This window comes from Hylobates moloch, unplaced genomic scaffold (genome assembly GCF_009828535.3).
Source record: "Hylobates moloch isolate HMO894 unplaced genomic scaffold, HMol_V3 SCAFFOLD_1, whole genome shotgun sequence".
NCBI lineage: Eukaryota > Metazoa > Chordata > Mammalia > Primates > Hylobatidae > Hylobates > Hylobates moloch.
In genome coordinates, this window is record NW_026652276.1 from 34,793,964 (window position 1) to 34,819,352 (window position 25,389).

Here is a 25,389-nt window from a genome sequence, read left to right on the forward strand (position 1 = left end):
ATCCCAAATATCCAGCTTTTTACAGGCTTGCAAATCAAATTGCTCTATGGTTAGAGGAGCATTTAATACAGTGTGACCAGTTTAAAGTTAACATTTTGTATTCAGAATGATTAATGATACCATATTGTATTTCAATTACTACAAGATACTTCTCTATAATAAACGATGGCAATAATATTCACATTAAGTCAATAAAAAGCATCTTCAAAGTGTGATGTATAAGTGCCATTATTATAGTATAAGTTGATCACATCATACAATGAATTATCAACAGTGTAACAGGAAATCTCTACACCAAAGCATACATTTTCATCTCTGTGTACAGGGATTTTGGCAGATCCCTGTGCATTAGTATTAATAGGAGTCAAGTAAAAATCCTCACATGCGTTAGCTAGAGAACTGCTCCTTCTTCTCCCAGCCTAACTACACTTCACTTGCTCCAAACTGCATTTTAGCAGGTTCAGTATGAAAAACCACCTTATTTCCCAGGGCACCAAAGTCCAGAGGGAAATAATGTGGCAAGTGACTTAACTATGTTCTGGAAAACCAACACTTGAGGAAAACAAATGCCAAAGAATATTATTTATTTCCCAAAAGGGTCTGTCTACTTGAGAGAGGGAGTTTGGGCACCTGGAACTTGGAGAAGTTTCTGGATGATAAATCCTCAGGGAATCACTGCTGTTTAAATGGTTCTGAATGGTTCCTAGTTACAGTTGTGAGGATTACAGAAGCAAGGGTGTCAAGGAGATGGTCCAAGGAGCTCAGAAAAGGTGGCACACGGGAAAAAGTAGGGAAGGTGGGTGGTTTCTGCTTCCCCTCTATCTGCTCTCTTGTCCCTCCCAAATGGTTCCAGCTCACTTGGTCATCATGACAGCATGACTGGAAGAGAGGCACAAAATAGGATGTGCTGGGAGTGGGAGCCAATGCCGCCGACCTAACAACTCCACAGAGCAGAGCTTCTAATTTGGAACTGCACCCTGCCTAGAGAGTGGCTGCAAGTGGGAGTATCAGATGAAAGATCAGGGCCAGTGTCCAGGGACACTGATGTTTGTTGGGAAGGCTGGCCCCCACATCACTGGGTAGTCATGTTGTCTGATTTTACTTCTGTAGTTATGCATAAGTATGATCTACAGACCAAAGGGAGGATAACACGATCTCTTTTTCTTCTCTACTCGTACTGTTTTTTTTTTAAATAAAAAACTAGTTTTTAAAGATAATATTATCTCTTGCAGATCTCATGATACCACAGGTCCAGGTAATTGCTAGTGATATTGTGGAATCAAAATAACTTTTAAAATAAACTTAGATATACTCCCTAAATTGGTCAATTGGTCATTAGAAGAAAAATGAGTCATTGGTGTGAATGATCAGTATCAGAATAAGAGGCCCAATTTACTCCAGTACAATCCAAAGTCATCAAGGAAGTATTCAATAAAACAGCAATTAAGATGAATATAGACTCCAGAATATAGTTAAATTAGATCCATATCATATTGAAATTTTCTTAGAAATCTAGGTTCCCTGCCAACTGTCCATGGCTTTGCTTATGGTTCTCTCTCTCTCTCTCTCTCTCTTTTTTAGACAGGGCCTCACTCTATCACCAGGCCAGAGTGAGTTATGCAGTCATAGCTCACTGCAACCTCCTGGGCTCAAGGGATCCTCCCACTTTAGCCTCCTGCGTAGCTGAGACTACAGGGAGTTGTCACCATACACAGCTAATTTTTATTTTGTATTTTATATTTTTAAAATAATTTCAACTTTTATTTTAGATTTGGGGGTACATATGGAGATTTGTTTCCTGGATACATTGTGTAATGCTGAGGTTTAGGGTACAATTGATCCCAACACCCAGGTACTGAGCATAGTACCCAATAGTTCATTTTTCAACCTTTTCTCCCTTTCCTCTCCCCTCTAGTAATCCCCAGTGTTTATCGTTGCCTTCTTTATGTACTCACTGAGCTCCTTGGACCATCTCCTTGACACCCTCGCTTCTGTAATCCTCACAACTGTAACCAGGAACCATTCAGAACCATTTAAACAGTACTCACTCTTTAGCTCCCACTTATAAGTGAGAACATGCGGTATTTGATTTTCTGTTCCTGTGTTAACTTGCTTAGGATTGTGGCCTCCAGCTACATCCAAGTTGCTGCAAAGGACATGATTTCATTCTTCTTTATGGCTGCATAGTATTCCATGAATTATATATGTACAATATTTTCTTTAACCAGTCCACCATTGATGGGCACCTAGGTTGATCCCACATCTTTGCTACTGTGAATAGTGCTGCAATAAATATAAGAGTACATGTGTCTTTTTGGTAGAACAATTTATTTTCTTTTGGATATATACTCAGCAATGGGATTGCTGGGCCAAATGGTAGTTCTGTTTTAAGTTCTTTGAGAAATCTCCAAACTGCTTTCTACAGTGGCTGAACTAATTTACGTTCCCACCAACACTGTATAAGCATTCCCTTTTTTCTGCAGCCTCCCAGCATCTGTTTTTATTTTTATTTTTTATTTTTGTAGAGACAGGATCTTACTATGCTGCCCAGGCTGATCTCAAACTCCCGGTTTCAAGCCATCCTCCCACCTCAGCCTCCCAAAGTGGTGGGATTACAGCCTGCACCCCGCCTGGTGTTTTTTGACATGTTTAGAATAGCCATTCTGACTGGTGTGAAATGATATCTCATTGTGGTTTTGATTTATATTTCTCTGATGATTAGCAATGTTGAGCATTTTTTCATGTTTCTTGGCCACTTGTATGTCTTCTTTTGAGAAATATCTGCTCAAGTCTTTTGCCCATTTTTTAAATGGGGTTCTTGACTTTGTCGATGCATAGTTTGCAAATATTTCCTCCCATTCTGTAAGTTGTCTGTTTACTCTGTTAATAGTTTCTTTTGCTGTGCAGAAGCTCTTTAGTTTAATTAGGTCCCACTTGTCAATTTTTATTTTCATTGCAATTACTTTTAAGGACTTTGTCATATATTATTTCCCAAGGCCAATGTCCAGAATAGTGTCTCCTAGGTTTTCTTCTAGGATTCATCTGGTTTAAGGTCTTAGATTTAAATCTTTAGCTCATTTTCAGTTCATTTTTGTATATGGTGAAACGTAAGGGTACAAAAACTTCATTCGTCTGCATAAGGCTAGCCAGATATCCCAGCACCATTTATTGAATAGGGGATCTTTTACTCATTGTTTATTTTTGTCAACTTTGTCAAAGATCAGATGGCTATAGGTGTGCAGCTTTATTTCTGGGTTCTCTATTCTCTGCCATTGGTCTATGTGTCTGTTTTTGTACCAATACCATACTGTTTTGGTTACTGTAGCCTTATAGTGTAGTTTGAAGTCAGGTAATGTGATGTCTCTGGCTTTGTTCTTTTTGCTTAGGATTGTTTTGACTATTTGGACTCTTTTTTGTTTCCATATGAATTTTAGAATAGTTTTTTTATAATTCTGTGAAAAACGATGCTGGTAGCTTGATAGGAATAGCATTGAATCTGTAGATTGCTTTGGAAAGTATGGCCGTTTTAATGATATTGATTCTTCTAATCCATGAGCATGGAATGTTATTCCATTTGTTTTATGATGTCACCTATAATTTCTTCCAGCAGTGTTTTGCAGTTCTCCTAGTAGAGATCTTTCACCTCTTTAGTTATATATGTTCCTAGGTATTGAAACTTTACTGAAGTCATTGATTAGTTCCAGGAGCTTTTTGGTGGAGTTTTTAGGGTCTTCTAGGTATAGAATCATGTTGTCAGTAAAGAGAGGTAGTTCTTCTTTACCTATTTTGATGGCTTTTATTTCTTTCTCTTGCCTGATTGTTCTGGCAAGAACTTCCAGTACTATGTAGAATAGGAGTGGTGGGAGTGGGCATCCTTGTCTTGTTCCATTTCTCAAGGGAAATCCTTCCAGTTTTGGCCTGTTCAGTATGATGTTGGCTGTGGAATTTTCATAGTGGCTGTTATTATTTTGAGGTGCGTTACTTCAATGCCTACTTTCTTGAAGGTTTTTATCATGAAAGGATATTGGATTTTATAAAAAGCTTTTTCCACGTTTATTGAGATGATCATATGATTTTTGTTTTGAATTATGTTTATGTGGTGAATCACATTTACTGATTTGTGTATGTTGAACCAAGCTTGTATCCTAGGAATGAAGCCTACCTGATCAAGGTGAATTGACTTTTTGATGCACTGCTGGATTCAGTTTGCTAGTATTTTGTTGAGGATTTTTGCATATGTTCATCTGAGATATTGGCTTGTAGTTTTCTTTTTTCATTGTGTCTTTGCCAAGTTTTGGTATCAGGGCGATGCTGGCTTCATAGAATGAGTTAGGGAGGAGTCCTTCCTCCTTGATTTTTTGGAATAGTTACAGTAGAATTGGTACCAGCTTTTCTTTGTATGACTGGTAGAATTTGGCTGTGGATCCATCTGGTCTGGGGCTTTTTTTTTTTTTTTTGGTTGGTTGGTTTTTTAATTATTGGTTCAATTTTGGAATTTGATATTGGTCTGCTCAGGGTTTCGATTTCTTCCTGATTCAATCTTAGAAGACTATGTTTCTAGGAATTTATCCATTTTCTCTAGCTGTTCTAGCTTGTGTGCATAGAGGTGTTCATAATTGTCTTTGTGGATCTTTTGTATTTCTGTGGGATTGATTGTAATGTCACCTTTGTCATTTGTGATTGTGCTTATTTGGATCGTCTGTCTTTTTTTTTTTTTTGTAATCTAGCTAGTGGTCTATCAATCTTGTTTATCCTTTCAAAGTACAAAGTTTTGGTTTCACTGATTCTTTGTATGGCCAAGTCCTACACCTTCCTATAGTTGTGGTTTGCAGGTTATAATCAAGTTATCAGATGACTGTGAGAAAGCTGTTAACCTCCAGGGGTCTTAGTTTCCTCATTTCATAGTAGAGATGATGCCTGTTGTCCAAGGTTTAATCAAACAGGTATGTGGAGGCGCTCACACAGTGCCTGGCACTTCATAAGTCTTTTCTTAGTCCATAATCCCTCATTTGTAATTCTAAAATCCCCAAAATTTGAAATAACAAAATTGTTTCAGTTGTTTGTAAGTTGATGTCAAAACTCATTTAGTGGCAAAGCCTGACTTGAACCAGTGAGAAGCTATTTAATGGCTCTAACTCCACTTAGCATAATTTGCTGCAGAAATATTAATGCATTAAGATCAATTTAATTAGTGCCAAAATTCTGAATTCTAAAACATATCTAGGGCAAAGGGGTCCAGAGAAGGGGCTTTAAACCAATGATAATGATGATGATCGTGAAGATGGTAATGAAGATGGTGATAATCCCAAAACCTTTGCCTGTCATTAGCTTGCTCCTTTCTTCTGGTTATGGTACTTAGTTCTTGATATTTGGCATCTGTGTCTCCCCATGACCACCCTGTATCGTGACACAGTTTCTGAGAGCCACCTGACACTTTCTCCCAGTTTCCAGTACTGACCTGCCTATACACCCATGGTTTTGATTTTGCTCACCCTCTGGTACTCTGGGCTCAACCATTAATGGCTTCTGGGAATGAGAAACTTGACTTTATACTTGTCAAATGAATCAGGACCAACACTTGGTGGTCCAATTTGGCTGGGAGAAACAGTTGGCTGGCTTAGTAAGGATGGAAGGACACTGAGGGTGAGGACAATTTATCTCCTTGTGAAGTAGAATCCATTCACACACTGGCACCTTATTTATTTCTTATTCATTATGATTGTTTGTATATAAAACAGCTCCATTCAAACAGCAGGCTTTGTGGTATGAATTCCATGGTCAGAAACAGGAATGCTATGGGAGACCTATGGATGTTATCTGGGATGGGTTCCCTCCTCTGAATCCCTCCACAGGTGGGTGGTCTATGGCTCCTTGGTCTCTGCCCCATGAGATGAGGATTCTATCTCCATCCATTGACATATAACTGTAGCCCAAGGAACCCTTTCCCTCTTTCCAGGCACCTGCCTCAGGCATCTCGGGAAGAACCCTCCTCTGCACTGAATAAGAGCCTCTATCTAAGACACCACTGGCTTCTCTTCAGCTACTACCAAGCCAGCATCGAGGACGCTGTTTTCTCATTCCTTTCTGGGTCCAAGCTCTCATTGTTTAAAAGTCACCATCTTCCAAAAGTTATCAATCTAGGTGTCATTTAAGATGTGTACATTTTGGACTGCATCCAAAAGAAAGTAGTTACTGAAGAACGAAAAGGCTTTCTTCTGAGGCAGTTTCACTCATAAGGTGGTTCCTTGGCTTGGAACCAAAGAACATCCTCATTTAATTACAAAAATAAAACATATACATGAAATAAGGAGTTTAAGTTTGGCAGTATGTGATTTGTAACATAAACGACATAGGAAATAGGTATAAACTACAGGGTTTGGTGGAGAATGGAGTGTAGTTCAGGTTGAAGTGTCAAGAAGACATTTCTAAAGGGTGCTAGGTTTCACATAGGTCTTAAAATGTGTGTATGTCTAGATGATGGAGATGAAGTGGAAAAATAATATGAACTGTGACAGTGATGAAATGGTAAATTTCACTGCTATCACTCTAACAGAGTTCTTTAAATCTAAAAACTGAATTATTGCAATCATCAGTTTATTGGAAAGTATATAAGGAGAGGACAAATCCTTATATCCTGCCATAAGCCTTTCGTTGGTAGTGCGGGGAGGATTCCAATCAAGGAGCAGTGTTGGGGGAGGTAGGTTGGGATGGTAACTTAGGGTCTGATAGTAAAAGGCCTGAATAAGAGGCCAGGGGTTTTGGTATTTGTCTTATACACTGGAGACCTAGTTTATGTTTGGGGACAGAAGATACTCTCATAGTTGCTTTACTTTAGTAAGAGAAACTTGAAAGAGGTATAGAGTGAAGTAAAGAGGGAAGAAATTGATTATGAAAAACAGTTTAAAAATTATGGCACTTGACGTGCATTATCTTCATTATTATAACATCCTAGAGGTAGTTACTTATTGTTATCTCTATTTTTCAGATGAGGCTTGGAAAGATTAAGTAATTTGTCCAAGGTCATATAGCTAGCACATATCTGGTCCAGAACTTAAACCTAGATTTGTTTGCAGCTAGAGTTGAATTTTTGTCTGCTTTCTGGGCTGGGCATGGTGGCTTATGCCTGTAATTTCAGCACTTTAGGAGGCCAAGGCAGGAGGATTTCTTGAGGCCAGGAGTTCGAGACCAGCCTGGCCAACATGGCAAAACCCTATCTCTATAAAAATAATTTTCCTTATATACTTTCTGATAAACTGATGATTGCAATAATTCCATTTTTAGATTTAAAGAACTCTGTTAGGATGAAAGCAGTGGGAATGGAAATGGAGGTTGGATGTGAGAGATATTGTTACGGACCTAGTGACTGTGAGCAAAAAAGCAAGGACAAGTCAAAGATCTGGTTTTGTAACTTCAAGACTGGACGTCAAAGGAGAATTATGGCAACATCAGTTGAGAAAGAAATTTAGGAGAAAACTCTGTTTTGGAGAGATTATGAATTATTAATGAAGCTACAATCAACACTGGCCTTCAGCTCTTTATCCTATCTTTCTCCTCTATCTTATCCCCACTATCTCTCCCCTTCATTACCAGCATCTATGAAAGGCAGTAAGATACTTGTTTTAGCTCTATTCTAAGTCCTGTAAGATAAAATTTATATAATGTACAAGAGGCTGGGATGAGTGCAGGGCTGAAAAGGGGGAATTAGTATTTAATGACAATCCTTAATTGTATTTCTCCTCAGTCCTTGGGATTCATTGCAATCAGATTTCACTGTAAAAATACTATTATGCTTACTTTGCGCCACTATCCCAGTCATGGCATTGGGCCCATGTGCAGTTACAAGACCAAATCACAGTAGGCATTTAAAATTAATGATCTTATCACTGTACGGCAACGATATCAATTGTAAGGCACAGCCTGAATACCATCTTGTGGTTTTTATAAGGGGAAAATTAGTGGCACTTGGATTCATGAAAGGCTTATGGCAGGCCTGGGCCTTGTGGTGGCACTAATATAGCCATCACTGGAATGCCAAGAGGTGGCCTGCTGTGTTAACAACTGTTATTTTGTGCCAAACTCACACAACTGAAAGTTTATGGGCCAATAAAAAAAAGATGCTGCTCTTCTCCTTCGGTTATGAGACGCAAGAGCTAGCACTTTGGAAAGCAAGCTACCTTGTTTCCTGCTAACATATGCCTGTCAAAGTGTGCAGTTTCTATGGTGAAAGGCATATTGTAAAACATGTTCTTGTTGGCATTTCTTTGTCTAGTTGGTGAGCCTTGCTGGAATATTTTGCTTGGATTTGAGTACTGGGCCAGCCAGGGAAACTGACTTAGGATGGAGTAGCTTTAACATTTCAGTCAGGATGGTGGTTTGTATGGAGACAAAGGTAACTTTGAAGGGCAGAATGGAGCAGATCAAAATGCCTGAGCTCTGGGTCAGGAAGACCAGGCTCTGCCACTTAGCTATTATTTAATTTGGTACAAGTCACATAGCTTGTCTGAGCCTGCACTGCCCTATCTGTACAATGGAGTTAATGCCATTTATTTTAAAGGGTTGTTTAAAAGATCAGAAACAATGTGTACAAGGTGCCTTGAAATTGCAGTAAGAACACATTTATTGAGTTCTTATTATCTTCCAGACCACATGTTAAGCAGCTTACGTGCATTATATAATTTGATTCTTATAATTGCCCAGTGAGGTAAGTAGTATTTTTATTCCCTATTTTACAGATTAAAACACTGAGTGTTGGAGAAGAAATTTGCTAAAGTTATTTCTCCAGTTAGTAAGTGAAGAAATATGGACTTGAACCCTAATCTGCTGACTCGGAATCCTGTATTACTAAAAAACTAAGTTATAGGTGTTAGTCATGTCTGTGATTTAGGTTCTGCCTTGCACTGTATAATTCTAGTATGATGAGTTTTCAGTACATCTCATCTATAACCTTTTTTCATGTATGGTTAGTTGCATTTTTGTCATACTCTAAAATTACAGGTCCATGAGCTCAGATATTTATTATTTATGTAGGCACAGTTATTCAGAAGAGAAAGGAGTTTAACACTTAGAGAAGTGGGAATGGGTATTGTGATTACTCTTTTTTTTTTTTTTTTTTTTTTTACTTTTCAAAACCACAAACTCATTATGTATCTTATGGCAATTACTAGAAGCTCTACATTTGGATTAGCTATCTGGAAAATGGAAAATGCAAATAATGGCCTCATTTAGGAAATGTATCAAGGAATCAATTGAATACAAACAGTCCTGCTAATCTCCCTTGTGGAGCTATTCTGGTGCTAACACAATGATCCTGAGGTGTTGAATATCATTATACAACCAATGGTAAACAAAACACAAGGCATCTTCAATATTAAGCATACCCCCATCAGAGAGGAAATGTACCCTCCTTTCAGTATGAGTATTCCTAGAATGCTCCATGGTTTTGCACAGTGATTGTCCACTCTTGTTCCTAGTGATTATTTATAGGAAACATGGGTAACCCTAAGAATTTAGTTTTCCATGAAAATGCACTCTAATGTTTAAATGTCTGCACTTCTGAATTAGCAAATCTTAGACTCTAGTGGCTTCTTCAAAGTAGTTAATCAGGTAGCTGCAGTAAAGATGGATTCTGTATTTATAAATGCCTCCCAATATCCAAAGTTCTAGAACATTTTCTTAAAGGAATTCAGGTGCTTTTTCTGACTCCTTTTGTGGCACTAGACATTGTCTTTATGCTTCATGGCAACCCTATGGAATAGGCACTATTTTTTTTTTTCTCAAGGCAGAGTCTTGGTCAGTCACCCAGGCTGGAGTGCAATGGCGCGATCTTGGCTCACTGCAACCTCCGCCTCCCGGGTTCAAGCAATTCACCTGCCTCAGCCTTCCAAGTATTCCAGGGATTACAGGAGACTGCCACCATGCCCACCTAATTTTTGGCACTATTTTTATCCCCATGTTGTAGATGAGAAAATGTTCAGAAAAAGTAAGATCACTCAGCATGCACTAAAACTAGAATTCAAACTTCGTCTTATAATTTCAAAGCACAAACTATAGAGTTCTACAACCTCTCTTAAAGGCCTTCATTTTTTCAGCCTCAGCCAAGTACTAACTCTACTATCAGGCAGTGGGATACTTCCTGGGAGACAGGGTGCAATGATTATTGAGCAAAGTATTAAGATTGAGTTGTGGCTCTGGGGCCTCTCTGGGTTTAAATCCTGATTCTGCTATAGAGCTATGTAATCTAGGGCAAATGACTTAATCTGTGTATCATTCTTATGAGAAAATATTTAATATGGTTGGCATAGAGATTAAATGGCTTAAAACTTAAATCACAGAAAGGAATGTAGGACATCTTCCAGAAAAGTAGGTATATAGTAGGTACTCAAGAAGTATTTATAAATTATTAAATTAATGAATGCATATGAAAATTACAAGAGATTATAATCTAGTTCTTGGGACCAAGTAAGATTTAGATTTTGTTAGCTAAGTCCTCCTTTAATCAGCATCATTTGGCATCAAAATGCAAAGACTAAGAGTATCATGTAATTTAGGAGCTAGGAGGCATCTGTAATATCCTCTCCTCTACCTCATTGTGAGTGAAGAGAGTGAGATTCCTAGAGGTTAGGTGACATTGTGTGAAGTAACTCAGTGAGTTGACAAACAATATTAGGGTTTAGCTCACTTTACTTCCCAAAGACTTTATAAGCTTGGGTGGAACTATCACAGGGGTGATTTGAACTCAATTTTAATTTTTTTTATAAAACTGTCTTTTTATACTTTTCCATGGAAGGAGGGAAACAGTGGAAAAGGAAGGAGCAATTCCTTTTTGAAGCTGTGAGTTCATGTGAAATGAAATCTCCATAATGTTTGTGATACAAAACTGCATTTCAGCTTTGGTTCCTGGCTTTGGACATGGGTTGGGATCCAAACTCTGTCATTGGTAAGCTATGTGAAGTTGGGCAAGCCATTTAACCTCTCTGAGCCTAAGCATATCTCACTCATGAGATTAATAATCATACAGACTCAAAGAGTGGTCATGAGGAGGATTAACTGAGATGGTGTAATCCAAGCACTTATCACGGGACCTGTCACAGAGTAAACTCTAAGTAGGTAGTAGCTGTTACTGTGGACCATGTTAATCTTTTCTATGGAATGTCTCACTTAATTTTCCATTTTTATTTGTGAGGTTGCCCTACTTTACATAGTTTCCAGCTTTGTTAAATAGTCTCTCAAATTGCTCACTAGCCCTTATCTGGTTCTATATCAGATCTAGACCTTCTGACCTGTTTTTCAAAACCCTCATTATAAAGCTTCACTTTGTGTCTCCTACTCTTTCCCTCAGGACTCCTCTCAAAGTGCACTTTTCCATCCAGCCTACCTCTGCTCTGTCCGTGGTCCTGACTTCTCGGGTTCACATTATCGGGTCCCTGTCTTTTAGCCTATCCAAATCTTCCTTATGCCTTAATGCCTTTCAAGGCATAGCCGAAGTTTGAGCTCTTTCAAGAAATCTTCTCTGATTATCCCGGTCATTACTGAGTTACTATTCTGAGGTTCTGAGAGTGCTTTAAAACCTGTTGGGATGGTGCCTGATTTGCACTGCAATGGGGGCTTATCAACTGTGACTGAAAGTGAATTGCTATGAAACTGTCAATGCAATGTTATATGTAGGGAGTGCATCTAATCAAGAATGCATGAAATATATAATTCTAATACCAACATATTATATTGGTACAATGATGCATCAGTAAATTATATAGAGTAATTATAAATATATGCATTAATTTCTAAAAATAGACACAGATGAATACCTGACATCAGTTTGCTAAAAGGAGACCAATGTATTTAAAAAGATACCTTTTTCTTACCAATATGTTTATGCAAGTGTGCAAAAATGCACAAAGATGTTATGGTAGCATATTTAAGATATCAAAATATTGAAAACACTCTAAGTATATATCAATAAGACTTGAAGTTATGGTATATCCATACACAAAATGTCATGTAGTTATTGAAAAGAACAAAATGGATCTATATGTATTGACAAGGAAAGATGCCCTTGATGCATTATGTATAAGAAATAAGTTGCAGAGTAGTTTATATGACTTAATTTTGTAAAATAAACATATATTTCAAATATATTTTATGTTCCTCTATAGATAGAAAACAGCTAGATACATGCTAAATTGTTGAAAGTGCTTACCTCTGAGGAGTTAGATATTGAAGATGGATTGGGTAATTAGAATAATCATTATTATGTCTTTTGAATATCTATACAATAAATAAAATCTATCTCTTCTATATCATAATTTTAGACCAAAGCAGACAATTATAATATGTATTTAAAACTTTAAACAAAACCTTGTGCTTGCTTTCTCACAATCTTAAGATTTGAAAAAAAAAAAAAATATGTATAACTGAAAGAACTGATTTTTTCCCAGTGTAAATTTTCTCTCAGCAATAAATGTAATTCGTAGGCCTTCCTTTGACCTTAGAGCTGCATTTGACATTATTCTTCTCAAAACCAATAGTCAGTATCCCCAAATTTCAGAGATCCAGTAAGGACATTATGGGAGATGATATTTTAAAAATATGTCACATCTTACATGGCTTTTGCACTGACCAGTCCAGATGGATGCTGGTTGGTATGCTGGACTGGGGCGCCCTGGCAGAATATCAACTCTGGCCTTGGCTTTGTGAATTGGCAGAAGGCAGGCTCTTAAATCTGTTCTTCACTTTTGTTGTCTTTTGCTTGATTTCTCTCTTTTCCTATCTCTCTTTTCCTACCCAACCCTAAAGGGACCATTATGAAGACAATTCACATGGCAGGACAGAAGAGATAGTCATTATCCATGTGCTTTGTTCAAGACCATAGAAGGTGTGATAGGGAGTTAGGATGGTGCAGTAGAAAGAGAATGGACTTTGGAGCAGACAGATATGGGTTTGAGGCCTGGCTGGGTCATTTCCTGGTTGTATTACCTAGGCAAGACAAGTAAATCTCTCTGAGCTTCTATTTCTTCAAGTATAAAATGATGCTAATCTCTATCTCTTGTGGCTGTTGTTAAGATAAAATGAGGTCACTTGTCAAGTGTCTGGGGCATAAGTATTTGCAAATGTTAATAATCCCCTCTCTCTCTCCTACTTTCCAATTTTTCTTTCCAGATGCCCTTGACTTATTCTAGAATGTAAGATTCAAGCCTTTTCAGCATCTGCTGATGAATGCACTCTTTCCTCTCCTTGTACTATCGGAGTTATTGCCCATTGCCAAGTCATATACCCATTGCGTCACTAAATTAAAACAGTGATATGTGAAGAATAGGTGTTATTAGACATCTTTAAATGCACAATCATCAAGTAACACAGAATGCAGAGTACACCAACCTAGCAATTTAGCCCATAATTACATGGGAGTTCACGTGGGTCAGTTTCACCTTTTTAAACTCTATTAGAAACTCCTTAAGGGCAGAAGCCAATTATTCTCCGACAAATACAACAATCCATTGTACAATTCTGAGTATATTCACCAGATACTTATTGACTGATTGAGTGGTTCAGGGGTGGCAGAGCCTCTTTATTGTGGACAAAGCAGCTTTCAAACTGTTCAACAGAGCTTGATAAGGAATAAAGTCCAAATCTGGCTGTTGGAGCTGGATTACACTTCATAAACAAATGCATCTGCACCAACATCATTGCAGATTGAATAAAATATTTTATCTGTAGGTATTCTTCATTTTCTCACTGGCTTTTTAGTGGCTCATTTGTGTAATAGAGATGCTGTGAGGCAAGCTTCTATAGCCTGAGAGCACAGGCAAACATCCCTGAGCTCTGGAAAGTACCTGGACAGGCCAGAAAGCAGGAGGGAAAGCCTTGGTGAAGGCAATTGAGAAACCTCCTGGCGAGACATTGTCTGCGGATCACTGGCCCAATATCACATAAAGGCCCCGTCTGAGCCATTACAGCCTATTGTGTCAATGTGTTTTCTGGGAGGCTGTCATCCATAGATCACAGTTGGCAGTGAAGGTAATGCCTCCACGGGAACTGTTACTATTTCCCATCGGTGAATTCTATTAGAGGTCCGTGGGTTACTGCCATTGGAGTTCATATTAACTCGGTCAAAGGGATGGTGATTGATTCTGTGGAATTTTGTGAATACACACAAAATACATTTCATACTGTCATCTGAGTTTTGTATTGCACTTCCATGATCCCTGCTACATGGTAAATCCAGTATCATCTACTCAAATTGTTACAGAGAAAAAAAAAATTCCCTTGCCATTTTAAGGCTAAAATACCTGCCCATTTCCTTTCTTCTCCAGTCACAAAAGATTTAGACCTAACTATAAAACACTGACTTCTCTTCTGACTTAACAACTCGGTCTGATGGGAAGGGCATTTATTGAATTTCCACTGTGTATAAAGAAACAGCAGTGGGACCTACAGGATGATACCAAAAAACTTAATACATTAGGTTTGTACCTCCAGGTTTATAATATAGTTAGACAGAAGACACTCATAAAATGATTAAAGAATATAATTATAAAACAAATAACAGGAAGTACCAAATTAATACACAGGTGTGCCACTTAGTGCAATAGCTGTGTTCTTGAAAAGATGAGTGAGGGCTGAATCTTGTGAAGCACTGAAAAAATTAGCTATTTATAGAGTAAATAGTGATTCCTTATATAGTCTAATTTGTTGATATTAAAGATTCTAAATTTTGTGAACATTCTTTCCCTTTAAATGGCTTATATACTTTGGGCTACTGGAAAAACAACAAGTTTAGTGGTAACTGTAGAAAGTTTTCTAGATTAATTGAATTTTGGATGAGATGCTGAAAGTGAAAGGAATTGGTAGTGATTTCAGTGAGGATCAATCTTCCCACATGCTCATAGAATCAGGTCTCCATTTTCTTCATGAATGGGTGCTGTTCAACATAGACAGAGCTGATGCAAAGACATTTATGTGATTTGCAGGTGGAGTTTTGTCACTGGTATGTGAGTCCTTTATTTTACATGCCTTTCTGAACTGCATTCTGACATAGCCTGCATTCTACAGCTCTATAGCCTGAGTCTTTTTGTGTACAGGTAGGTGCTTGGTGGTCCTCTGACACTGTGTCTGAACTCCTGGAAGAGAAGCAGGTACTCTCAGGGCACCCAGGGTTACTGTCGCCAATGGCACGAGTGGAACAGCCCAAGGGTCTTGTTCATTGTGGCAATTCTTTTATCTCTGTGACTCCTCTCCAAATGTCTTCAAAATGGCAGATAATGCTGGGACATTTATTAGACTGAGGTCTCCATTCTGAAGATGGTGTAATAATGTAGACGACAATTTCTGCCTAATTCCTTCCTAAAATCCCTTAAGATGCCCCTTGAATTTATAGCTTCTTTTAGTTCCCATAGTTCCCTGCTTGTTTGAGTTCTCTTTGTCAGATAAATTGATTAATAGATGATAGATGGATGGATGGATAGCTAGCTAGCTAGAGATAGCAGCAGCCTCTCAGATGATTGTTCTAATTTTCATCTCTCTTTGGTCCAATCCATTCTAAAACCAGCAGATAATTTGACTGTGTGCAAGCAGAGAGACTGTCATGTTACTCCTCTGATCAAGAATTACCTATTGTTTCAAATAGGTAATTCAGGTAAAAATTTTTCACTCTAAGACCAGGTCCCTCACAAACTCCCTCTCACTACAACTGAACCCCTCTTTCAATCTCTTTTATCACCAGCATTTCTCCTGGTAACCTGAAAGTAGTTACAGGCAACCACCAATTAATCACAAATATTTTCTAAAATATTTTAAGTTGATATTTTAGATTTGGAACTGTTTCCCTTGGAACAAAATTTAAAATGGTGCTTAAGCTCCTTGTCAAGCCTTCAAATGTCTATGTGCTTATACTATAGCATTAGTCCCATTGAGTTAATATTATTGTTGTATTATTCCTAATAATGCTGTAAGTAGCTTATTCATTCAAATTTTATGTATTATGGACTTTTCCTGAGCCAACACAGGGTGTATGGTGGTGAAATATGGACCCTCTTTAGGAAATACTTGCTGTAGAGGTAAATTACAGCAAGCAGGGATAGGAAGTAATGCGATGATCACAGAAGGCTTCCGTGAGGAGGTGACATTTATACTGACTTCAAAATATGGGAAAGAATCATTCAGGCAGAGTGGAAAAGCACCAGACAGAAGTAACCAAGTGTGAAAAAGTCCTAAGATAGAAAATAACTTGCCATGCTAAAGAGCCCAGAAGGCTAGTGTGGCGTAAACATGGAAGTAAAGAGAGATGGTGGCCAGAACTAAGATTTGAGAAGAGGCAAATAGCAGGTCACACAGGACTTTGGCCTCTGAGAGGAGTCCGGATTTAATTTAAAGGTGATGGGAAGCCACTGAGACTTGTTTTTTTGTTTGTTTTTTTTTTTTTGAGATAGAATCTTGCTCTGTCACTACAGGCATGCACCACCACACCCGGCTAATTTTTGTATTTTTATTAGAGATGGGGTTTCACCATGTTGGCCAGGATGGTCTCGATCTCTTGATCTTGTGATTCACCCACCTCGGCCTCCCAAAGTGCTGGGATTACAGGCGTGAGCCACCATGCTGGGTCACCATTGAGACTTTTAAGTACAGTTGTAGTTTTTTAGATCATAAATTGAATATGATTGAAAGAACTAGCTGGACATGTAGACAAGTTGTTTCCATGGGACAATGGTTTCCACAGAGTGGCAAGGAGAGATTATAGAGAATTGAAGAATGTTTGTGCAAAAGTCCCAGACATGGCAAGAATGGAGCCCAATATCCAAACCCCCGTTGTGGGAAGCCAGGCTGGCCAAATGATTGGATATTGGTTCTGCAGGGCTGAGAAGGAATAGAAGATAGCTGTCTCAGGCAAGACTGAAAGCTGAGAACGTGAGCAGAGAAACAATTTCAGCTAGAAAGTTGCAGGGAAAGCTGAGGTTCAAGCCCCGGAAAGACTAAATCTCAACAAGTTCTGAAGTCAGAGGGCCAGGGTCACATGGCTGAGAGTTGAGAGTGGGGCAAGAATAGGTCAGCAATGAAGAGCCCCTGGGAGCTTCCAGCTTTCTTTGGCGGTGGTGGGGTAGGGGTGGATTGGCAGATATGTGGTGTGGGAGAACCCACCTGCTGCCTCCTGAAAGCTGTGGTAGGGAATCCAGTGACAAGAGGCTTCCTCTCACTTTCTCAGCCTCAAAGAACTAGAATGCTCCATTGACATAGGCAACCCTGAAGTCCAGAGCAAGTGATAATTTATATTAGGGATTATTCGAGTATCTACCTGATAAAGGAGCTTAGCTCTGTGAGCGTAAGGGCCAGATCTGTCTGGTCCACCACTATATTCCCAGAGTCTAGCAGGCTGCCTTGCACCCAGCTTCCAATCAATACATAGCTGCTAATTGAATAAAGTTGTTGAGAAATTTAAATGAAATAATATAAGGAAAGGGCTTAGCCAAAATTGAATCCCACATATTGAAAGGCTGGCTTAAGGATACTAACAAATTAGTAAACAGATCTAATTTGAAACCCTACATACATATCTCAATAAGTGGCAACATTTTAGCTATAGTGTGATAAATGTATCCCTGGGGAAAAAAAAAACCCAAAACATTGTGTTTTGCAAAAGCCTATGCCAAAAATAACAGTGCTTTTGGGAAAAATAAGATTGAGACAGACTAATTAACACTGAGGCAACACTGCAAATACAGCATCAATAAAAACAATATTTTAATTAAATTCTAGTAGTTTAGAAATCGGTCATTAATTTCTTACTAAATATATACTATAGTACATATAAAACTTAAAATGAAGGTAGCTTGATTAAAGGGATGTTTAAAAAATTAACAGATTATGTCTGCAGATTATTGAGACAAGGCCAAAATGCACAAAGATTGGGGGGAAACTGTAAATAATCGCTTCTAAGACAGAACAGAATGAACAGGACAATACTGTATTCCCCCGTGGTTTGCTGCATTGAGCTGGGCTAATGTACTTTGCATCCAGCAGCCATTACTACAAGACACAAAACACTAATGTGCTGGCAAAAAAAACTGTGTGAACTAGTGTGTCATTTATGTTCTATTAACATCTTTCTCTTGTTTACCAATCATAGATGAGCTATTTCACATTCTAGAAACATGTTTAGAAGGCTGGGCACGGTGGCTCATGCCTGTAATCCCAGCACTTCAGGAGGCCTAGGCGGGTGGATCACCAAAGGTCAGGAGTGCGAGATCAGCCTGGCCAACATGGCGAAACCCTGTCTCTACTAAAAATACAAAAATTAGCTGGCTGTGGTGGCATGTACCTATAATCCCAGCTACTCAGGAGGCTCAGGCAGGAGAATGGCTTGAACCTGGGAGAGGGAGTCGGAGGCGGAGGTTGCAGTGAGCCAAAATTGCACCACTGCACTCCAGCATGGGCAATAAGAGCGACACTCTGTCTCAAAAAAAAAAAAAAAAAAAAAAAAAAAAATCCCAGGAGACTGGATTTACAAATTTTGAATAAAGAAGGTCTACAAATTATCCCTCTTTAATATTCAGGGGGTTTACACTGAAGCAGGCCCATGATGGCTTGCCACGTCTTTTATAAGGCCCCTGAATTATTTTTTAAAATTTTGAGTTGGTGTGTCCAAACATTTAAACATTCAGAAATGTTATTATGTGCTGCTCCTTATTCCTATGTGGCAGTAATTCAGTGACCTGGTAGTGGTTGTTTGCCTCCCATTCACATGGTCACTCTATTCATTTATGTTACTTGCATGGTCCTGGAGGTTATCAGGATTGGCAAGACTTGTTATACTTTTCATTCTCCAGGGCTGGGCTCACATGTAGATGTATTTTAAGTTGGTTGTTTGTAACTTAGGGAATGCCTGCATTTTATTTATATCCGCTATCCTTTTGTGGCCTTCTTATTACCCCAAAATGCATAATCTTTCATTTAATAGTGACCCAGATCCATACTAAACAGGTCACAGGTAAGTGAGATAAATGAATCCCAGGAATAGAAAAAGAAATAATGAGTTTTATGGGCAAATCAAACATTACCTTCCTAATTATCATAGTTAGATGCTTAAGGAAGATCTGTTGATCACCTTTGGGTAGTGAGTATTTTAATGCATTCTTTTAAATTTAATTTTATGTGATTGCTGTGGTTCTCATGGAAGAACAAGTGTATATAACATCAATGTAATTTTATTAGCTGCCTCCTACATAATTGCTTTAAAATAAGTTAATTCTTTATTGCTATACCTTGAGGTTCTATTATTATTAACATAAACAGGATATAAATCCTTTAATTTTTTATGTCACAGCTACCTAATTATTATTTTTACTATCAATCTTGTTATTGAGATAAAATCAGTACACATTTACATATTTGGCTTTTATTCCTCAAACAAGATGATGGATACCTCTCTGTGTTAATCTAGAAAATAAAGCTGGTACTAGGCTACTCCCTGATGTAATCCTATGTCTCAAAAGTTTTGCTTTGGAATTTGGCATTTCTTCACACATTATTTCCATAGTATGTAACCCCCTCAACCCATCCCCAGGAGAGTGAATAATTAAGAGCTCTGCTTCCGTGTTTGACTATGGAGGAGTTTGTATGATGTTTAAGAACAGAATATAAACCCTCATAGAGTATATATTCCTTAAGTTGAATTTGATGGATGTGTGTTCACTGCATCAAACTCACCCTGTCTTGTTCCAACAATGATTGACAGCCTTGATTGAAGACCAGTAAGTTAAAGGCAGATTGTTCAAAGAATGGCCACCATTCTCTGTGAGGATGATAATGTTCTATAGAAGATATAAAATCCACAACCTTAGTTATGAATTTGTCAAACAAAGAGTGGAAATGGATAGATTATAAAAATATAAATGAGTGAAATAGCAATGTAATAGGTGATTTTCTCCTTACGATTTGATTTTGTTAAAAGGTTATTGACAAGAATCATGAGCAATCATCTAGCATGAGGTAAGTTATTGAATTATAACTGAGTTTTAAAAGTCATTGTTAATTTAATTTCCTACTGGACCTGGAAGCTCAACTTACTGTTCTTTTCAGCATTACTGCTAATTAGCTGTGTTTTCAAAGTCAGAAAAATTCAATGCATTTTTTCCCTATTCCCTCTATCACTCAAATGTTATGTAGATACTTTTTTAAAACAATAGATTTTAATTGTTGATTCTGTAGTCAGTCAAAGATCTTATGATTTTCCACATCATTGTCTTTCTGACATCATAGTGTATTTCTATGGAAAAGGAAGTGTAATAGAAAATCAACTGTATTTCCCAGAAAAGAATATCTCTCACCTTCTAAGCGTCATCTACTGCTACATCTATTGCTGTTGCTGTCTCAAACTATTCTTTACAAATGTTTCTTTTCTTAGCTTTTATCTCTTGGTTTGTTAAGTCAATACAAAACTACTTTGCACAAATTTAAATTCTCCCAAATAGACACTTATTTTACATTTTAAAGCTCTCCATTGTAATGATTTCTAACAAGGATCTCTATTTTCACCTTTGGTAAAGATGGAATATTCATGATTATGAGAAAAGTTATTGAATAGATACATAAATTTTCTCTATTACCTGCAAACGTATTTTTAAATCACTTTTTAGGAATTTCCACTTAGGAAGGAAGTCTGTGAGTGTGCATGATATGCTGCTTGCTACTTCGAGCCTTCGTGGCTCCACGGACACAGCAGATATTGTCAGCAACAGTGAAGGAACAATAATAAGTCCACGGTCCTCCTTTCCCTCTTTGGAAAGAGCAGTAGATTGGGAGTTAGGAGAGCTCTCCTGACCTTTACAATATAAATATATAGTTCTCCATCTCTTATCCAAATAGTGTGAGACCACTTAAGAATACTAAAACAATAATAAGGCCATAAAAAGAAGTCATAAGCCAGGACAAATGAAATGAGAACCAGAAATGCGCCAAGCCCAGGATCAACACAGTGGCTGTTGTTGAGCTTCAAGTAAGAGTGACAAGGCTTATATTCCTTTGGGTATATACACAGTAATGGGATTGCTGGGTGGAATGATATTTCTGTGTTTAGGCCTTTGAGGAATCACCACACTGTCTTCCACAATATTTGAAATAATTTACACCCCCACCAACAATGTATAAGCATTCCTTTTTCTCTACAACCTCACCAGCATCTGTTATTGTTTAACTTTTTAATAATAGCCATTCTGACTGGTGTGAGATGATATCTCATTGTGGTTTTGATTTTCATTTCTCTAATGATCAGTGATGAGCTTTTTTGCGTATGCGTGTTGGCTGCATATATGTCTTCTTTTGAGAAGTGTCTGTTCATGTCCTTTGCCACTTAGACACATGCATGCATATGTTCACTGCAGCACTATTCATAATAGCAAAGACATGGAGTCAACCCAAATGCCCATCAATGATAGACTGGATAAAGAAAATGTGATATATATATATATATATATACACCATAGAATACTATGCAGCCATAAAAAAATGAAATCATGTCCTTTGCAGGAACATAAATGGAGCTGGAGCCCATTATCCTTAGAAATTAATGCAGGAACAGAAAACCAAATACCACATGTTCTCACTTATAAGTGGGAGCTAAATGAAGAGAAGACAGACACGTAGAGGGGAACAACAAACACTGAGGCTTGTTGGAGGGTGGAGGGTGGGAGGAGGGAGACAATCAGGGAAAAATAACTAATGAATACTAAGCTTAATACCCGGGCGATGAAATAATCTGTACAACAACCCCCATGACACACGCTTACCTATGTAACAAACCTGCATATCCTGCACATGTACCCCTGAACTTAAAATAAAAGTTAAAAAAAAAAGCACAAGGTCAAGTCCAGTCTCTGTCCCTAACATGTTGGTGAATTTGAGTAAGACACTTCATTTCTCTGGGCTGTGATGTCTTCAGCTGGAAAGTTCAGGGACTGAATCACTAGATGATTTCTGAAATATCATCCAGCTTTAAAATCTCAAGTTCCTGTGACTTGGGACTTTTATAATTTATTCAGCTAAATATAAACATTGGTTTTAGGGCTGAGGCAGTGTCTTGAAAGTCTAACCAGTTATCTTGCAGATGGGGGTACTTTTGATCATGAAATAGACAGTGCAGGAGAGGTGGGGATGTGTAACCTGTCTCTACTTGGTGGGAGTGTGGGAGGGACATCAAAGCTGGCCACATTTTCATTTCCATAGGGACAACATATGCAGTTAACCCCCAGAGAACTATATCTTTTGTTTTGCTCTGATCTACAAAGTCTTTCAACATTGGAGGCAACCAACTTTTGAGATTTATTTATTCATTCCCTTAGATGTAAATATCTGACTTTTTTTAAAAGGAAAATTATAGTTTTTGTACTCTCAACTCTCTCTCTCTATATATATATTACATGGCTAAGATACTTTGAATGCAGAAGACTAAAGGCAGGAAGTAAAAACAAAGCCAGCAAACAAAACCCACACTGTATCCCACAACCCAGATATAATCATTGACTGCCCAGAAAAAGCTGCTTTAAGAGAGATTAGATAACTAGAAATGTTTTTATTATACTAGGTAATGTCACACTGCTTTAAACAATAAGAGTGGATTTTAATTTAACTCAAACTTAATACAAAGAAAGATAAGTTGAAATAAAACAAAAGAAATTGCCTGGCTTAAAATAAGTGCTTGCTTCCACGTATCTGTTGCCGGGAGAAGACGCTTGCCTTAATTTATCCTACATATTTGTCTTCATTTACAATGAGAAGGAGACTAAAATCTTTAATGTGCTCAACTAATTCTCATCACCCTATTATTTTCTTCTATTGTGATGTTTAAGTGCAACATATGACCATACCTTAGAGTATAATTCCAGGTAAACTTGAGTATTTGGACCAATGATACCATGGCCATAGGGACTGCCTAGTCAACAGAAAAGAAAAAAAGTCCATATGTTTCTGCTTCATGTATGATCCACAGGGAGTTTCTAAAGAGATGATATTGTGGCCCTGAGTATAAGCAGTGCATGGCACATGCTCCTTTGCCACACAAGATTACTTTTTAAAACTGGAGAGGCAGGATGATCAAATAGATGTGTTTGAGGAAGCCCAAGGATCTACCTCCATTCCCACACCCTATTTAATAATTCAGTGATTTCCAAAGCAGAATGATAACACAAGATAATCCACGAGAGGAAAATGAATTTTAAACTCATCCTTACAAAGTCACTATTTTTGGTGTATGCTTTATAATGTCCATGCTGCATTATACAGTAGTACAAGTATACCATTTACAAAGAAATGAGTAAAGATGTACTTTGAGGGTGTGTGCTTAAAATGTTCTTAGAGGGAAGAGTGCCCAGGCAAGACTGAGAACCCCTGCATTAAATGGTGATGCAGAGCCTGACGGGATTTTTCTCTGTGCCTTTGCCTTTCCATTTGTAAACTGAAGCTCCTGTCCCCTCTCTTTCTGTTGCGTCCCTTCCAGAGAAGTTAGGAGATCCAGAGAAAACAGTGTTGCCCTGAAGAGCAAAAATTCCATAAACATTATGCATTAACTAGGATAATGTAATTCAGATTTTAAAAATGATTTTCTAGCACTTATTTTACTTCCTATGTTAATGGTCTCCATCTCCTCTGTTTAATTCATGTTTGTGGGCATACTCCCAAATATATATTCTAAATTAAATTAAGAAGCCAAAAAAAAAAAAAAACGTCTAGGAGGGGGCTTTTCACTACACACCTGACAGATTCATTTTAAATCCTCATGTTTTAATATATGACTGAAGGGACATAACATAAATGGGCTCTGAATTTCTCCCATGTAGCTCATTTACAAGAGTACCTTGGCTTGCTAAGAATTTGCCTCTTGCGGCCATTAGAACACTTATTAGAATATTTATTAGTTATTAACATAGATAGTGTGTTTGCATGTGTGTGCATGCACTGAAAGGAATGAAGCTCTCTAGCTACTTATTGTTGGGGCTAATTTAGATTGCAACATGTTGCACCTGGATTAAAAAATAACTAAATCCAAGAACGGATTTAGATGAGACTCAGGGGTAGAGGGCTGATCGGCTGACAAGGGCAGAAGTGGAGGGAGTCACATTGCCCGATGTACCTTGGGTTCCTGAGATTTAGAGACCCAATCATGTCATAAATCCAGGCAGCAGAGCTCTTTCTGCCTTACATTGCAGCTGCATTACTCTGCTGGGGCTGGTATAAGAAAGTACCACAGACTGGGTGGCTTAAACAACAGAATTGTATTAGTCTGAGTTCCAGGTGTTGGTGGGGTTGGTTTTTTCTAAGCCTTCTCTCTTTCTTGTAGATGGTCACCTTCTCCCTGTTTCTTCACATGATCTTCCCTCTGTGTGTGTGTATCCTAATCTCTTATTAGGACACCAGTCACATTGAATTAGGGCCCACCCTAATAACCTCATTTTAACTTAGTTACCTCTTTTAAAACTCTATCCCCAAATATAGTCACATTCTGAGGCATTAGGGGGTTAGGACTTCGACATACAAATTTTGTTGGGGGGAGGACATGAGTACAATTCAAGCTATAAATAGGGCGTTCCCCAAGGTGATGAATGCACAGCCATCCTAACAGCATTTCAGCTAAGCGTCAGATAAATTCACATTGGACAGTAGCTTCCTTTGGCCTCGACTATCTTTATACACTATTGTGAAATGCTTTATTGTGTAGCTGTTAAATAACATTTGTTGCTTTCCATGACAGAGGTGGCTATATTCCAGAAATGAATGAAGTGTTTTCCTGTGCCTTTTCAGTAATGAAGGAAGGAGAGAGAAGAAAATTGGTGATATTAGTACTGTCAATTACCATTATAAGATATTCAGGAGTGCAAGTTTTAATCCCATTTGTAGGTCTCATTTACATGGAAAAAATTTGATTTATATATTAACATAAATTTAGTTTATTTTCCTCCTGATTCAATCCCACCTGAAGGGACTTGAACTTGAACCCTGCAGCATATAGAGAAGAGGGTCAAAATACAATTGGTTTGCTAAGCTGTCACACAGATTCCCTTGCTAACATTTGCAGTATTTTTCTTGGCTGACCAAGCACTTTTCTTCCTGGAAAGTAAATAGAAAACAGCTGTCTATGAAATGGGTCAGAGCAAATATATTTGGTCAGGTGCAGGATAAATAGCTCATAGACTGACTAAAATAGTCCTAAACAAAACAAAACAAATCTCTAAGCCACACAGACCCAACCCAAAGGCTTTCAAAGGCAAACAAAACAAAACAAAACAAAAAATCTAATGTATTTGTGACTCATTCATATTTCTATTAAATGTGTGTTTCCTAAAGCTTTATTTTCACAACTAGAGCTCACCAAAGCACCAATCAACCAACGCAAAACTCTAATCCTGG